This window comes from Pan paniscus, chromosome 3 (genome assembly GCF_029289425.2).
Source record: "Pan paniscus chromosome 3, NHGRI_mPanPan1-v2.0_pri, whole genome shotgun sequence".
Taxonomy (NCBI): domain Eukaryota; kingdom Metazoa; phylum Chordata; class Mammalia; order Primates; family Hominidae; genus Pan; species Pan paniscus.
This window is the reverse complement of record NC_073252.2, coordinates 78,925,974-78,943,507: the sequence shown is the minus strand read 5'-3', so window position 1 is coordinate 78,943,507 and position 17,534 is coordinate 78,925,974. Positions and strand designations below refer to the sequence as shown.

The 17,534-nt window shown below is 42.4% G+C and overlaps 1 non-coding gene and 1 pseudogene across 1 annotated transcript; one reads left to right on the top strand and one right to left on the bottom strand.

Moving 5' to 3' along the window:
- Window positions 1–11,352: 11,352 nt before the first annotated feature.
- Window positions 11,353–11,452, bottom strand: LOC112439687 (U6 spliceosomal RNA; annotated as a pseudogene).
- A 3,500-nt stretch (window positions 11,453–14,952) lies between these two features.
- LOC112439715 (small nucleolar RNA SNORA70) lies at window positions 14,953–15,093 on the top strand. Its single transcript, XR_003027953.1, has one exon. It is a non-coding gene; the product is annotated as a small nucleolar RNA SNORA70 (small nucleolar RNA).
- The last annotated feature ends 2,441 nt before the right edge of the window (window positions 15,094–17,534 follow it).

Genomic DNA, 17,534 nt, shown 5'->3' with positions numbered 1-17,534 from the left:
TTCCAGTTGATCGCATTGGCTCCTGAAGCTTCTGCATTCTTCACGTAGTTCTCGAGCCTTGGTTTTCAGCTCCATCAGCTCTTTTAAGCACTTCTCTGTATTGGTTATTCTAGTTATACATTCTTCTAAATTTTTTTCAAAGTTTTCAACTTCTTTGCCTTTGGTTTGAATTTCCTCCCGTAGCTCAGAGTAATTTGATTGTCTGAAGCCTTCTTCTCTCAGCTCGTCAAAGTCATTCTCCATCCAGCTTTGTTCCGTTGCTGGTGAGGAACTGCATTCCTTTGGAGGAGGAGAGGCACTCTGCTTTTTAGAGTTTCCAGTTTTTCTGCTCTGTTTTTTCCCCATCTTTGTGGTTTTATCTACTTTTGGTCTTTGATGATGGTGATGTACAGATGGGTTTTTGTGTGGATGTCCTTTCTGTTTGTTAGTTTTCCTTCTAACAGACAGGACCCTCAGCTGCAGGTCTGTTGGAGTACCCGGCCGTGTGAGGTGTCAGTCTGCCCCTACTAGGGGGTGCCTCCCAGTTAGGCTGCTTGGGGGTCAGGGGTCAGGGACCCACTTGAGGAGGCAGTCTGCCCGTTCTCAGATCTCCAGCTGTGTGCTGGGAGAACCACTGCTCTCTTCAAAGCTGTCAGGCAGGGACATTTAAGTCTGCAGAGGTTACTGCTGTCTTTTTGTTTGTCTGTGCCCTGCCCCCAGAAGTGGAGCCCACAGAGGCAGGCAGGCCTCCTTGAGCTGTGGTGGGCTCCACCCAGTTCTAGCTTCCTGGCTGCTTTGTTTACCTAAGCAAGCCTGGGCAATGGTGGGCGCCCCTCCCCCAGCCTCACTGCCGCCTTGCAGTTTGATCTCAGACTACTGTGCTAGCAATCAGTGAGACTCTGTGGGCGTAGGACCCTCCGAGCCAGGTGCCGGATATAATCTCCTGGTGTGCCATTTTTTAAGCCCGTTGGAAAAGCGCAGTATTCAGGTGGGAGTGACCCGATTTTCCAGGTGCCGTGTGTCACCCCTTTCTTTGACTAGGAAAGGGAACTCCCTGACCCCTTGCACTTCCCGAGTGAGGCAATGCCTCACCCTGCTTTGGCTTGCGCACGGTGCGCGCACCCACTGACCTGCGCCCACTGTCTGGCACTCCCTAGTGAGATGAACCCGGTACCTCAGATGGAAATGCAGAAATCACCGGTCTTCTGCATTGCTCATGCTGGGAGCTGTAGACCGGAGCTCTCATTTTCTTGACAGTGCCTTTTTTTTTCTTTTTCTGAGACAGAGTCTCGCTCTGTCTCCCAGGCTGGAGTGCAGTGGCGCGATCTTGGCTCACTGCAAGCTCCGCCTCCCAGGTTCACGCCATTCTCCTGCCTCAGCCTCCAGAGTAGCTGGGACTACAGGAGCCCACCACCGCACCCAGCTAAATTTTTGTATTTTTAGTAGAGACGGGGTTTCATCGTGTTAGCCAGGATGGTCTTGATCTCCTGACCTCGTGATCCACCCGCCTCGGCCTCCCAAAGTGCTGGGATTACAGGCATGAGCCATCATGCCCAGCCTTGACAGTGTCTTTTGCAGAATAGGTTGTTTTTTTTTTTTTTTTTTTCAGATGGAGTCTTGCTCTGTCGCCAGGCTGGAGTGCAGCGGCACAATCTCGGCTCACTGCAACCTCCAACTTCCTGGTGCAAGCCATTCTCCTGCCTCAGCCTCCCGAGTAGCTGGGATTACAGGCATGCCTCACCAGGCCCAGCTAATGTTTTTGTATTTTTTAGTAGAGATGGGGTTTCACCATGTTTGGCCAGAGTGGTCTCCATCTCCTGACCTCGTGATCCATCTGCCTCAGCCTCCCAAAGTGCTGGGATTTGGCATGAGCTACCATGCCAGGGCAGCCTTTTTTTTTTTTTTTTTTTTTTTTTTTAAGGATAAGGTCTTGCTCTGTCACCCAGCCTGGAGTACAGTGGTGTGATTATAGCTCACTGTAGCATCAAATCCCTGGGCTCAAGAGATCCTAACCACCTGGGCCTTCCAAAGCACTAGGATTACAGGCAGGCATGAGTCACTGTGCCTGGCTTTGACATTTTAAATTTTAATGAAGTTTGATTTATCAATTTTTCATAGTTCATAGCTTTGGTGTTGTAGATTTATTTTCTTTACCTTGTAACTATCAGAAGGGTATTTAAAAGACAGGTAATAACTGGAAAAGTAGGAACAAGCTAAACAACACCATGATTAAGCAATCAGGCAAATCCTGAAGGTGAGATATTCCACTGGACAACTGTCCTGGACTCTTAGCAAATCAGCATCATAGAAACAGTGAATTTATAGAGTAAAAGCAATTTTAGTGGCCCAACCATCAGATGTATTATAACATGTGGTCCTAGATTAGATTCCAGTTTATGTAGATTTAAATAGCTATAAAAATGATTTTGGGAAATGTTATGGAAATTGGAATATGGCTTGGGTCATAAATGATATTAAAACTCATTAAGATTATTATTATGGCTCATTAGGCGTGATAGTCTTGATTTTGGTTATGGAGGCTGTCCTTATTTTTTAGAGCTGCATACTAAAGTATTTAGGGATGAAATGTCATGTCTGTAGTTTACAGTATTTCAGCATAAAAAAATAAAGCGAATGTAAAGGAACAAAATCTGAAAGAACAGAATTATTTCACACGTTAGATCCTGATTGGCTGACCCAACCAACACAAAGCCTGCTTTACTACAGTATATGAGTACAGAGAACACTTGGGTGGGGAAAGGGCATGAAATCCGGATTATGTCTTTCCCTTTTTTAGCTATGTGATCATGGCAAAGTACTTCTCTTGTCTGTGCCTCAGTTTCTTCAACCATAAGATAGGTATATTAGTTGTATTCATCCATTTTCATGCTGCTGTTAAGGATATACCTGAGACTGGGTAATTAATAAACAAAAAGAGGTTTAATGGATTCACAGTTCCACGTGGCTGGAGAGGCCACATAATCATGGTGGAGGGTGAAAGGCACATCTTACATGGCAGTAGACCAGAGGGAACTTGTGCGGGGAAACTCCCCCTAATAAAACCATCAGATCTTTTGAGACTTATTCACTACTATGAGAACAGTATGGGGGAAACCACCACCATGATTCAATTATGTCCAACCCAGTCCCTTCCACAATATGTAGGAATTATGGGAGCTACAATTGAAGATGAGATTTGGGTGGGGACACAGCCAAATCATATCCTTAGTAGACCTACCACACAGGATGATTGTGAGGATAAATGACTTAATATACGCAAGGCCATTAAATCAGTTCCTGGCACATAGTAATACATAAGACTTACCTATTATCATTGTTTTTGTTTTAGTTATTCAGGTACATGATCCTAGCAGGGTTGGCATAAACTGATGGAATCAGTGCAGCTTCTTGGGTTTTCTGGTACATTGCTAGTAGCCATGGGAACTCCATATTTTTGGGGACTCATTTTTGAGTTTTCTCTTACACTACATTGGGAACTGTTCCACTCCATGTTTTAGGGGCTGGTGAAGAGTGGTAAGACATAAAAACATCTGCTCTTATTGGTTGTAATGGGGCTTTTGGCTTAGTGCTCCAACAAAAACCTAAAGTTTTAAGTGTAATTAAATAATAGGTAATTGAAGATACCCCTAGATCTAGAATATTCTGGCAGAAGATTTAACATTTTCATTAGGAATACTGGTCTAGAATCTATCTTTTCTTTTAAAAAATTAACAAACACAATATAAGATGCCTTTATAAATATATTCCTTCAGGCAAATCTGACACTCGATGATTTAGGACTAAAATTTATCTTTGTCACCAACAAAATAGAAACTGGGTAAATATGATTTTATAACTGTGTCTTAGGTTTTTAGTTGGAGAAATGCTGTACTTTAATTAAGATTACAAATGACTTTTGGTGCTCCATGTCATTTTTCAATGTTAGATTTTTAGTACAGATTAATAATATTTTTTCTATTCCTTTCTTTCCCTTATATAAACACAGGGAGTTCTTTGATCTCTAGAAGTTGCAAGGACTTTTTGGCCTGTTACAACAGCACATTTATTATCGATTGATTTTAGAGTGAATTGAAATTTTCAAGATTAGATGGGTGTGTATTAGAGCAAATTCTAAATGGCTGAGTTAAAGTTTACAGTCATAAAAAGTTATGAGAACCATTTATCTTATAAGGTCCGCAGTACCAAAATCACAGCTTCGGAAATTAGAATATTATCTGTTATGATGCTACTATAATATAATTTCTTTCTTTCTTTTTTTTTTTGTGAGTCGGAGTTTTGCACTGTCACCCAGGCTGGAGTGCAGTGGTGTGATCTTGGCTCACTGCAACCCCTGCCTCCCGGGTTCAAGCGATTCTCCTGCCTCAGCCTCCCAAGTAGCTGGGATTACAGGCGTATACCACCATGCCTGGCTAATTTTTCGTATTTTTAGTAGAGATGGGGTTTCACTATGTTGGCCAGGCTGGTCTCGAACTCCTGACCTCATGATCCGCCAGCCTCAGCCTCCCAAAGTGTTGAGATTACAGGTGTGAGCCGCCGCGCCTGGTTTACATTTTAATTTTGTAAAAGCAAAACATTATTTAAAATAACATATAAATAATTTTTAAAATCTGACATTGAATGCCAAGTACTGTGCTAAAGTGCTTTACATGAAATATCTCATCTACTTCTCACAACCACCCAGGGCCTGCTCATGCTTTCCTTTCTCTTGAGAGAACTGAAATGGACAGGACAAATGACTGGCTCAAGGTCACACTGCAGCTGTGGTAAGACGAGGCTGAAATTTAGAATCAATGATGACGTCTACATCCAGCCAATATTTACTGAGCATTTATTAGGCATCAGGCTCTGTTCTAGGTGTGGGGATAGTAATGTGAATAAAACGTCAAAATCTTTGCTCTGAATATTATGAAATACTGGCACACAGTTGAGGTTAGCAGTTAGAATTGGTAAATACTTTTTCTATGATTAGGCAGTGTTCTAGCCCCTCTACTTAGAAATGTAGCCCTATAAACTGATTTGTTTTTCCAGAAGAAACAAAGGTCTCAAAGCTGATCATAAGTCCCTGGAGAGTAGAAGTTTGGCTCTAAATCTGGACTCATCCAGAAAAAATAGCTAGTCCACATGGTGGCTCATGCCTGTAGTCCCAGCTACTGGGGAGTCTGAGACAGGAGGATTGCTTGAGCGCAGGAGTTCGAGGTTGCAGTGATTGCACCACTGCCCTCCGGCCTGGTGACAGAGTAAGACCCTGTCTCTAATAAAAAACAAAACAAAACAAAAAAAAACCCCCCCACACTCTCTTTGAAGCAACTATTTCCTTAAATCCTGCCCCCCCACCCACACACACACATTTCTTGATATCTTTTCAACGCATCATTCATCCTAGGCAAACTTTATAAACGTGGGGCCATGCCGTTTACAATTCAGGATCACCAGGCCAACTGGACTATTTTTTTTTGTTGTTGTTGTTATAGATACCTGCAACAATTGCCACACAAAGGAACACCACAGTGCATTTCCATAATAAAATAAACTGAATTTGCTAGTGGAGACTGTAGTTCATCAGGTAAGGTTTTTATTACTTTAGCAACCAAATTGCTGTCTTCCCTCAGTGAATGTCCTGACCTATTTGGGCAGTTCAGAGCAAGCACACAGAGGCACCCTCATCTTCTTACATCACAGCCGTGGGTACATCCAACCCACAATTCATGGGTTGGATGAACAAGGTTGCTACTTATTAAGTTACAGGCAAGTAGTTCAATAAGAAATTTTAAAACAGTTAAGATTCTCTTTAGTTTCTGTATTTATGTAAACTTTCTATAATTTGAAATATAGCACTAGCTTTTCATAATTGAAAAGTATGGGGATAAACAAAGAAATGAAATACCTTCAGCAGTAACCATGGATATATAAAATCAAAACCATTACTATTATCATACTGTATATTTATACTGAATCCATTCCTTATTTTAATTTTCAAACCCAGTTATTCCTGATCTTTATATTTGTGCCTTATTTTATTTTATTTTATTTTTTTGAGACACAATCTTGCTCTGTTGCCCTGGCTGAAGTGCAGTGTCACGATCTTGGCTTGATGCAACCTCTACCTCCCGCGTTCAAGCAATTCTCGTGCCTCTGCCTCTGGAGTAGCTGGGATTACAGGCATGCACCACCACACCTGGCTAATGTTTATATTTTAGTAGAGACAGAGTTTCACCATGTTGACCAGGCTGGTCTCAAACTCCTCACCTCAGGTGATCCGCCCTCCTCCACCTCCCAAACTGCTGGAATTACAGGCATGAGCCACCGCGCCCAGCCATTGTGCCCTATTTTAAAGTCCTTATGCATACATATTGCATTAGAAAGTGAAATAATCTTTTTTTTTTTTGATGGAGTCTCGCTCTATCGTCCAGGCTGAAGTGCAGTGGCACAACCTTGGTTCACTGCAACCTTCGCCTCCTGGGTTCATGTGATTCTCCTGCCTCAGCCTCCCGAGTAGCTGGGATTATAGGCGCATGTCACCACATCTGGCTAATTTTTGTATTTTTAGTAGTAGAGACGGGGCTTCACCATGTTGGCCAGGCTGGTCTCGAACTCCTTACCTCAAGTGATCCACCCACCTAGGCCTCCCAGAGTGCTGGGATAACAGGCATGAGCCAGCGCGCATGGCCTAGAAAGTGAAAGAATCTTGAAATAAGATTTCCCTCTCCTCTGAGATACTGAGACTAGTACTAATTTCTTCTATCATTCATTGGAAAAAAAGCTACAGTATGATTCATAAAAATGTAGGAGTTAAAAAATTGCCCAGGACATTAGAGCTATGTATAAATAATATAATGCAGATATCATTAGGATACTGTAGTTTATGTTTATATAGACAACTATCTAGTTTTCTTGAATTTCATGAAAATAAAAAGCTAGTTCTCCCCAAACAGAGAGACTTAGCTGGCTACAGCACATGAACTTAGACTGACAGGAAATTTTAGTGCAAGATATCAAATCATGAAAGGTACAGTGAAAGCTAATGAAGCCCTTATTTTACATCATTTAGAGAAATGATTTCTGTCTTCTTGAACACCTCATCTTCTTACCGCCACCCTGTCATCTTGGCTGTAAAATAGACATGTATGCTATGTTTTTGCTTTTTATTAGTGAAGGGTTTCTTTTTCCTCTCTTTCTTGACACTAGAGACAATTTGATGACAAGCTGAAAACAGCCATTGGATGGATAAAAGATTTGGGCTGAGAATAAACAGGGGATATAGTTCTGGTTCTGACCTGCCTTGATTTTTGTTATAGGACAAATTATTCAACCCTTCCATCTGCATTAAGGAGCGCAGTTGACTGATTATCTTTGAAGTTTTACCCCTAACTGTATAATGCTACAGTTTCAATACAGCTTTAGCTCTGATAACTGAGAAACAAAGTGGTAATCATAAGAATCTAACTATTAGATATTTGGTGACACCATATTCATAAAGTAAAAATGTAACTTTAGTTCCTTTAGTAGTCCAACTGCCCATTTTGCTGTGAAATAAAATGCCCACTATTGATGATTCCTTTCATTTGAAGGAGTATCCATAAGTGTGACATGCCTGGCATTGCTCTGCCTTTTTCGCTCCTCTTTTTTGTTTTTTGGGAATATGCAGTGACCTGTCTAACTGGTGAGTGCAGAGGAGAAATTGGATAGAATGGCAGCCCTTTCCTCTCAATTCCTCTTGAGAGCTGTTGACCTGAAGATAAAATGTGTCCTCTTGAGTCCTCGTGGGAGCTGGAAACCTGTAGAAAAGATGTGTCTGCTTTTACTCCTCCATGCTGTAGGTTTACAGGGTCAGGGCTCTCCCTGGGGAGGTCTGTGGCCATCCATGGGCAAGTTTGTCTAGTTCTGGGGTTTAGTGTTAGCAAACCCAGTTGGATCTTAAATCTAAGCCATATTCTGCAATATCAGCTTTCTTAGTAGTAAACATGATATTTTGATTTCCATGCATCTTATTTTTGGGGCCTATTTCTCAGGTGGTTCAAAACTTGGATATGATGCTATTTTGAGAGTTCCCTGAAGTCCCAACAAACAGTACTAGATTGTATGAATAAATGACTTTGGCCATGAACTTTCTGCTTAGATTCACACAGGTCTTCTCCCAGTTTTGATTGTCTCTGGTAAAAAACTTGACAACATCACTGCAAACTCTGGTGATCAGAATGCTAGAGATTGTTATCTTAGCCAGCAATAACATGGCTGCATGGCACTCATGGTTATACAATGGAAGCCAGATATTTAAACATTATCACTGTGAGCCAAGAAATATTGCATCTAATTTGTTACAGAGCTCAATCAAGATGGGAAGGAAGAGGTTCTTATTTTATCAATCTGAACATTGGCTGAAAGTAGAAGAACTAATCCACTTTATAATAATTTGTTTCTCTCTTGAATCCAGAAAGAAGAAGGGCTTGAGGACACAGAAGGTACATAGTTTAATAAATATTTGAGGGCTAAGTATGGTACCCAGACTTCTCTAGGTGCTGTGGGACACAGCAGTGGACCAAGAAGACAAAAATCTGTATCCTCAAGGAGCTTGTATTTTAGTGGAAGGAGATATACATTAATCAACACAGATAAGTAAATAAAGTAAATAAGCAAATAAATAAATAAAGTAAGTGAATATGATAGTGCAGTGTAGTGACACAGTGTTGGAGCCAGACAGCCTGGGATCAAAGCCTGGCACCATCACTTACAAGCTGTATGGCCTTTGAGGAAGTTCTCAACCTCTCTGTGCCTCGGTTTCCTCATCAGTAAAATTGGGTTAATAAAAACTTTTGAGATTTGCCATGAGGATCACATTTAATCAGTGTTAAACACTTAGAACTGTGCCCAGCACACTTTAAGCACTACATTAGTAGTACTTGCTATTATTATATTAAATGGTACAAGAACAAGAATGGGATAAAGGAGTGTTGGATGGGTTTGTAGTTTTAAATCGGTTGTTAAAAAAAATCCGAAACAAGATCTTGATGAAAAGCTGGCATTTAAGTAAAGATCTAAAGGAGCTGAGGGAGTCAGCCACTCAGATATTTGGTGGTAAGTTGTGCCAGGCAGAAGGAATGACAAGTGCAAAGACCCTGAGGTTGGCACATGCCTCGCTTCTAGGACTGACAGGTGTGCAGTGTGGCTGGGGAGGAGAATACAATAGGAGGGATCATAGATTGGGGCTCCTTAGAAGTAGAACCTAAGACAGGAATTCAAATGCCATTGATTTCCTGAGGATGTACTCTCAGGAAAAAACGAGGGAAGAAAGGAAGAGAGAGCAGAAGAGCTAAGTAAGGATGTGGCCCTGGCAGGTACAGCCTGGCCCCAAGGGGAGCACTGGAGTGTGGACTGCACTACAGTGAGTTCCCCCTTGAGACAAATGGATTGGCTTCTTGTTTCCTCAGCCAATCATTGGCAGAGGGCTGTTGGGGGAGGTGGCTCCCATTGGCCAAGGGCAGTTCTCATCAGCAGGGGCAGTTGTGAGTTGCTGGCAGTAGCTGGAGGTGGCCTGGGGAAGGGGATCGGGGCAGGACTTAGCAGTACACACTACAGGAGATGAAGCTCCTTCTTCTAGGGACTTGTAGACATTTCAAGTCATAGTTCCAGAAGATTCAAATATGAATTTAATGAGTCCATCTGGCTATATTCCAGGAACAGAATCTTAGCCATGATGAGGGCTGGAGTCTTTTCAGTCTGTACTTGTGCTTCTGAAAAATGTTAAAGAAAAACTACGCAATGGGGGCACGTTGGTGCCTCTATAGCTTGCTAACTTCTGACTTTTTATTTTTTTATTTTCTTGAGACAGAGTCTTACTCCATTGCTCAGGTTAGAGTGCAGTGGCACGATTCTTGGCTCACTGCAACCTCTACCTTCCAGCAACCTCTACCTGCCAGCAACCTCTGCCTCCTGGATTCAAGTGATTCTCCTGTCTCAGCCTCTCGAGTAGCTGGGATTACAGGTGCCCACCACCATGCCAGGCTAATTTTTATATTTTTAGTACAGACGGGGTTTTACCATGTTGGCCAGGCAGGTCTTGAACTCCTGACCTCAGGTGATCCACCCATCTTGGCCTCCCAAAGTGCTGGGATTACAGGCATGAACCAACACACCCAGCCTCTAAACTTGTTTTCTGCAAATGATTCTAGGTTTATTTCTAGCAAAGCTGAGCCCTCTGCCGGCAAAAGCAACATAGAGCTGCTGGGGGCACCTTGCTGCCTCTCCTCCACAGTCCTCAGCAATTCAGGTTTAGCTCCAAACCTGCATATTTCACCCACAAAGCCAAAGCCCTGCAGGCAGACAGCCCCACATCCTTAGAAGGAAGCATAGCAATTGTTAATTGAAGCTGGAGCTGGAGCCTTGAGTGTCTTACACTCTATGCCAAGCAGCTTATCAAAGTTGCTTTTAGCCACACTGCATTTGTCCCTGTGAGGAGCCATGGAGACTTTGTACAATGTCAAGGTAGCTAAATTGGAATGACACTTCCCAGATAACTTAGATACAGAGATACCTTGTATGGTTCAGAGTTATAGTTGCCACAAGAGAAACTTGTGTGATTTTGTTTGTTTGTCACCCAGGCTGGAGTGCAGTGGCACAATCTCCGCTCACTGCAACCTCCGTGCCACCCACGTAGCTGGGATTACAGGCACGTGTGCCACCACATCCGGCTAATTTTTGTATTTTTAATACAGATGGTGTTTCACCATGTTGGCCTGGCTGGACTTGAGCTCCTGGCCTCAAGTGATCCGCTTGCCTTGGCCTCCCAAATTGCTGGGATTACAGGTGTGGGCCACTGGGCCTGGCCTGTTTGTTTAACATTCTAAACATGTATAATCAATTAACATGGCCTAGGATTTTAATGGTATTCACTTCAGTAACTTGAATCCACAAATCTAAGGAGTATATAACCAGAAAATTATGTATAAACACAGATTGGGCATGGCAATTCCTGTTCACAAAGGTCACATGTGTAGGTACGTAAGTTAGTGGTGTGTATCTAGAATTATGACCAAACTGTTTTTAAGATGCAGAAATGTAAAATCACATCTTGAAAACATGATGAAAAAATGAAGAAGAGCTGGTCTACATCCATCAAAAATCAAACATTGCTTATAACAGAGACGAATGACAGCTACAGGATTCAAGTGACAATATGATTTCAAGAAATTAATACTGATCAAAGAGAACAGGAATATTTTTACATTTCACTGAAAATACATTGACTCCTAGAATGTAAAGATCCAGCAGAAACTCAGGGAGAAAATTACAAAATCTAAAACCAATTACTTAATATTTCTTATTACCTAAATAACTGCCTGATATTAAAAGAAAGCTGAAAATATGGAACACTTCATGAATTTGTGCATCATCCCATCCGGAGGCCATGCTAATGTTCTCTATATCATTCCAATTTTGAAGTGAGCACCTTGTGTGAAATTTGAGATCAGGAATGAAGCAGCAGCCATTGCACTTTGAAGGCTATGATTGGTAGGTGTGGTTAACAGTGCCTGTGGGGGCCGGGCAAGGTGGCTCACGCCTGTAATCCCAGCACTTTGGGAGGCCGAGGCAAGGCGCCTGTAATCCCAGCTACTCCGGAGGCCGAGGCACTAGAATTGCTTGAACACAGGAGGTGGATGTTGCCGTGAGCCAAGTTCGTGCCATTGCACTCCAGCCTGGGCAACAAGAGTGAAACTCCGTCTCAAAACAACAACAACAACAACAACAAAACAAAAACAAAAAACAACAGTGCCTGTGGGTGCCACCTTGTCTTCAATTTTTTCCGCTCAATGTCCAGATCTTCCTGACTGCTGGCCCTACTGACCAGCCATGAACCAGGCCCACCATAAGATGCTCTGCTGTGAGCTCACAGAGGCGGAAGCCACAAAGAGCCTTCCATAGACTTCTATGCCAGCACTTTCATGGTTGCCCTCCAGCAGTCAGTTGCACCTCACATCCAGCAAGCTTCGATTTGTTCACCGGCTCCAGGGCTGATTAGTGGCTTTTTTCTGGTGCTTTTCAGACTTTTCTTCCTCAGCTTTTCCCCAGATTGTGGAAAGTCTAACTCCACAATAAATAACTTACCCCATAGTGCTCATAATGGTCTTGCTTCCCTGATTGAACTTTACCAGTACAGGAGGGAACTATAATTGCCTTCATCTTATTACATTTCCAGGAACATTTTATCATTTCTTGTAGGTCGGCACACCAGACATCTTCCTGGCTGGCTGTCCTTGAATATAATTAATATATATCAATATAATCGATGTAGCCCTGAATATATTAGTCAATTCTCGCACTGGTATAAAGGAATACCTGAGACTGGGTAATTTATAAACAAAAGAGGTTTAATTGGCTCATGGTTCTGCGTGGCTTGAGAGGCCTCAGAAAAATTACAATCATGGTGGAAGGCTAAGGGGAAGCCAGCACGTCCTCATGGCTGGTGCAGGAGGAAAAGAGAGTGAAGGGGAAAGGGCTACATGCTTTTAAACAACCAGAAATTGGGAGAACTCACGATCACAAGAACAGCAGGGGGGAAGTTGCCCCCATGATGTAATCACCTCCCTCTCTCCTCCAACATGGGGGATTATAATTCGACATGAGATTTGGGCGGGGACACAAATCCAAACCATATTAATAATATCCTTGAATTTCTGGTAGAGAAGGCACAAATAACTCTTTTCAGAAGAACCTTAATCTATCTATCTGAGTATACTTTTCAGTGAGACATACAGCTAGAGATACAATGGGAGGCAAACTATGTCCTTTATAAATACCTTTCTATAGGTAATACACTAGTCTGGCTCAAAAATCAGAGCTAGGCCAGACACAGGGGCTCATGCTTGTAATCCCAGCACTTTGGAGGGATGAGGCAGGTGGATCACTTGAGTTCAGGAGTTCTAGACAAGCCTGGCCAACATGGTGAAACCCCATCTCTACTAAAAATACAAAAATTAGCCAGACATGGTGGAGTGCACCTGTAATCCCAGCTACTCAGGAGGTTGAAATGGGAGATTTGCTTGAACCCTGGAAGTGGAGGTTGTAGTGAGTGGAGATTGTACCACTGCACTCCAGCCTGGGCAACAGAGCGAGATTCCATCAGAAAAAAAAAAAAAATCAGAGCTATATACAAGGTATGCACTGTGAAGTCTGGTCCCCAGCCCTATTTTTGTCCACCACATTCCTGCCACCCTCACCCCACTCCTAAAGGTAACCACTTCTAATAGTTTCTTGTATTCTTTCAATGTTTTCTTATAAATAAATATCTTTTCTTTATAATTATCTTGCAGGGAACTAAAAATCCTCCTCCATCTCCAGGGCTGGACCTGTTACCTCCTGGCTTCTCCCTGTTCTTGGCTTGCGTCTTTCCCCCTCATCACAGAGCACAGCATGCTGAAGGGAGGCCAGCAGGACTTAATTTGGTCATGAAATTTCTAAGTTTACTCATTCATAATCTCATGTTGTAATGGAAATAAAGGCCCGAGACTCAGACTATCTGGTTTCTGGCCCTAATTGCCAAAAGCCCTCTGTGGGATTAGGCTTTCTGGCTTCAGTTTCTTTGTAATTTGTTTTGTAATAGCAACATTATTAGACTAGATTATGGGTCTTTTGCCACATACCTAAACTGATTGCCCATGTAAAAGCCTTTTTAGAAACTTGCATTTCAGATACTTATTTTTTTCTTTCTTCTTATTTTATTTTATTTTTTTTGGAAACAGTTCTCGTTCTGTTGCCTAGGCTGGAGTGCAGTGGCACAATCACAGCTCACTGCAGCCTGGACCTCCCAGACTGAAGTGATCCTCCTGCTTCTGCCTCCTGAAGAGCTGGGACTACAGGCGTGCGCCACTATGCCCAGCTATTTTTTTTTTTTTTGTAGAGATGGAGTTTCTACATGAAACCTCCATCAACATGAAAACCATGTTGCCCAGGCTGGGCTCAAACTCCTGGACTCAAGCGATCCACCTTCTTCAGCCTCCCAAACAGATGGGATTACATGAGCGAGCCACTGCGCTGGGCCTCAGCTACTTATATTAGGGTTCTACAGAGTATGGCACATGCTTCCCAGAAGCATTATGAAAGTAAATATGTGGATCGACAGTGGCACCCTCCCTTTATCCAGATGTCACCTGGCTTTGTGTGGTGGTTGTACCGTACATGGAGGCACCCGAGGGAAGAGTGGGAGTTCCAGAAAAGGTGGGTTGATGGTGGTTTCCTCACTCTTTTGCTTTCAGCACAGTGTGATGCATTACAGTTTATATATGGTCAGCTATATTGTCATAACTGGTTTTTAGATAATAGTCTCTAATTTTAATTAAATTAACTCTCATAAAAACAGACAAATGACTTAAAAAGATTTCCTGCAACGTGTTCTCACTCATAGGTGGGAATTGAACAATGAGAACACATGGACACAGGAAGGGGAACATCACACACTGGGGCCTGTTGTGGGGTGGGGGGAGAGGGGAGGGATAGAATTAGGAGATATACCTAATGTTAAATGACGAGTTAATGGGTGCAGCACACCAACATGGCACATGTATACATATGTAACTAACCTGCGCGTTGTGCACATGTATGCTAAAACTTAAAGTATTAAAAAAAAAAAAGATTTCCTGCAAAGAAACCGTGGATTGATGTGAAAACAATAACATGAGTAGAAGCAAATAAGCAACAACAACAAAAACAACAACAAAAAGAGCAGACCAGTTCTACTCCTAGAAAAAACTCTTTGCTACCCACATTGAAAGGCCAAAATAATAAGGCTCAAATGAGATTTGATGAGAAGTCTGACAAAATAGTCAAAATTAGCAAAGAGATGGCTTGCAAGTTGTATTTACATCCATTATCATTAATGAGGAACCACAACTTAAGGGAATATTTTGCCTTGAAATATTAATGATTGTAGCATGATTTGAAAGACATTTAAAGTAGTATTTCTTACAGTCAATTAAGCCAATCATGTTCCTTTCCTTGTAAGGGCCAGGTGTGCCATGGCTGCGAACAGCAGCCTTCTCGGTAGTATGTGCACCGTGTTGCTTGTATGTTGTATGCGTTGCCCTAAGGACCTTGGAGACAGCCCTTTCCAATGGACGTTCATGTCCCTGACCTGATACTGTCTCCAGTCTGTGCTCTAGATAGGTACGCAGGGTGCCTTTGAAAGCCCCAGGGCATGGGAGGAAAGGTCCACATTGGCCAAGTCATTATGTTCATCTGCACCAAGCTGCAGAACAAGGAGTATGTGATTAAGACCCCACACAGGACCAAGTTCAAGTTCCCTAGCTGCTAGAAGATCCATATTTCAAAGAAGTGAGATTTTACCAAGATTAATGTGGATGAATTTGAAGACATGGTAGCTGTGAAACAGCTCATCCTAGACAGCTATCAGGTCGAACACCCCCAATCATGGCCCCCTGGACAAGTGGTGGGCCCTGTACTTATGGGGGCTCCCACTGTTTTGCCCCTCCTTATTCACACCCACCAATAAAGCCTACTTCCTAACCCCCAAAATAAAGAAATAATAATATTATTTATCTTTATATCATCTTTTAGTGTCTTTTTTTGTGCACGTATTGTAATGCTTGTAATACATTGGTAAGTATACATTATGGAAGTATGGGCTGAACATTTTTTGCTGATTAGAGGGTCACAATCAAAAAGCTGGTGACCACTGATTTGTACTGAGACTGACATGTCCAGAAGTCCATCCAACTTATGAAGAAGACATGTGGATGGTGGCACAGCTTGGACTCTGTAATTCAAGACTGTAAAACATTTCTCACTCTACGTTTTATGACCTATAACACATGATTACATGAACTAGGGAAAGGATTGTGCTTTAGAAAGTCAGGTAAGTGTATTTGCATTTCCATTATCAGGAAAAACTCCCTCCATCCTCATTCCTCAACTTCTAGGTTTTTCCTAGGACTAGATTTAGGGACTAGATTTAACAATCTTTCAATCAAGTTTGTTTTCTTTGTTACTTTCACCTGGTTCGACATCTAAGTAAATCAACATTGCTAATCTGTTAGTTTTTTTTTTTTTTTTTTTTTTTTTTTTGAGATGAAGTCTCGCTATATCGCCAGGCTGGAGTGCAGTGGTGCGATCTCAGCTCACTGCAACCTCCGCCTCCTGGGTTCAAGCAATTCTCCTGCCTCAGCCTCCGGAGTAGCTGGGATTACAGGCAGGCACCACCATGCCCAGCTAATTTTTTTATTTTTAGTAGAGACAGGCTTTCACTATGTTGGCCAGGATGGTCTCCATCTCCTGACCTCGTGATCCGCCCACCTTGGCCTCCCAAAGTGCTGGGATTACAGGCATAAGCCACTGTGCCCGGCCACCTGTTAGTTTTTTTGGAACAAAGGGAATCTGAAGATTTTTCAGAGTCAGGAAAGAATTTTGTTAGGATATTAAATGTGGGCAATGTTTATTTTTAAGTCTACGGATCTGAAGTTACCTTTTTCAAGAACAAAAACACTCTTTGGTTTGCTCATAGATTGATTATTCCTAGTATATTATTTTAAAAGTACTTTATTTTAAAAAGTCATATTTAATGCATAGAGTTATTGCAAAATATAAACAGGAGGCAAAAATGAAATGAGGTATAAATGTGTGCTAAATTCTGCTGTAGTAATAGACAACCTCCTAAATCTCAGTGAGTCAATGCACCCCCAATTTTTTTTCTCATACTGCATGTCTAATGCAGCTTAGCAGGTGGAGCTCTGCTCACTGAAATCTCTCAAGGACTGTTAGAACAATAGCCCCCAAAGATATCCACCTCCTAATCCTGGGAACCAGTGAATGTTTCCTTACATGGTAAAAGGATCTTTACTGGTGTGATTACATTAAGGATATTGAAATAGGGAGACTATCTGGATTTTCTAGGTGGACCCAATGTAATTACAAGGGTCTTTATAAGAAGGAGGGAATAAAGTCAAAGGCAGTAGTAGAAGATGTGGCCCCAGAAGCAAGAGGTTGGAGTGATGTGAGGAAGGGGCCACAAGCCAAGGAATGCAGGCAGCCTCTAAAACTGAAAAAGACAAGGAGGTGTATTGTACAAATGAAAGCCCGCATACTTTATGTCTAAGTATTCAGAGGTTGTAAATTAAACCATACCCACAATCTCTGGCTTGGTCCTGACCTGGGCCACAGTGGTCCCCAGTGACTGTCCTGCAACCTAGAGGTTGAAGAGCCCCAGTCTGCCAGCCTGAGTGGAAGCACAGCTCTGCCTGGGCAGGCAGGGTAGACGGGGGTCCAGGCTCAGACAGCTGTGAGTGAATTCACCTGCCTGATCCTGGGGCAGGGACTGACCTGGGCCAAGCTTTTCAGGGAGTTCTCAGCGCTCAGTGCCTTTACCATCAAAGCAGAAGAATGTCACTGTTAAATGGCTTTGGGAAACCCTGCTTGTTAACTTCCCTGCCCACCTTCTTGCGGATTCATAACTTATATTACACTATATAGTAACGGTTCTGACAGATCATAAGATATAAAAACCTGCTTAGCTTTGTTTAACTCAGCATTTT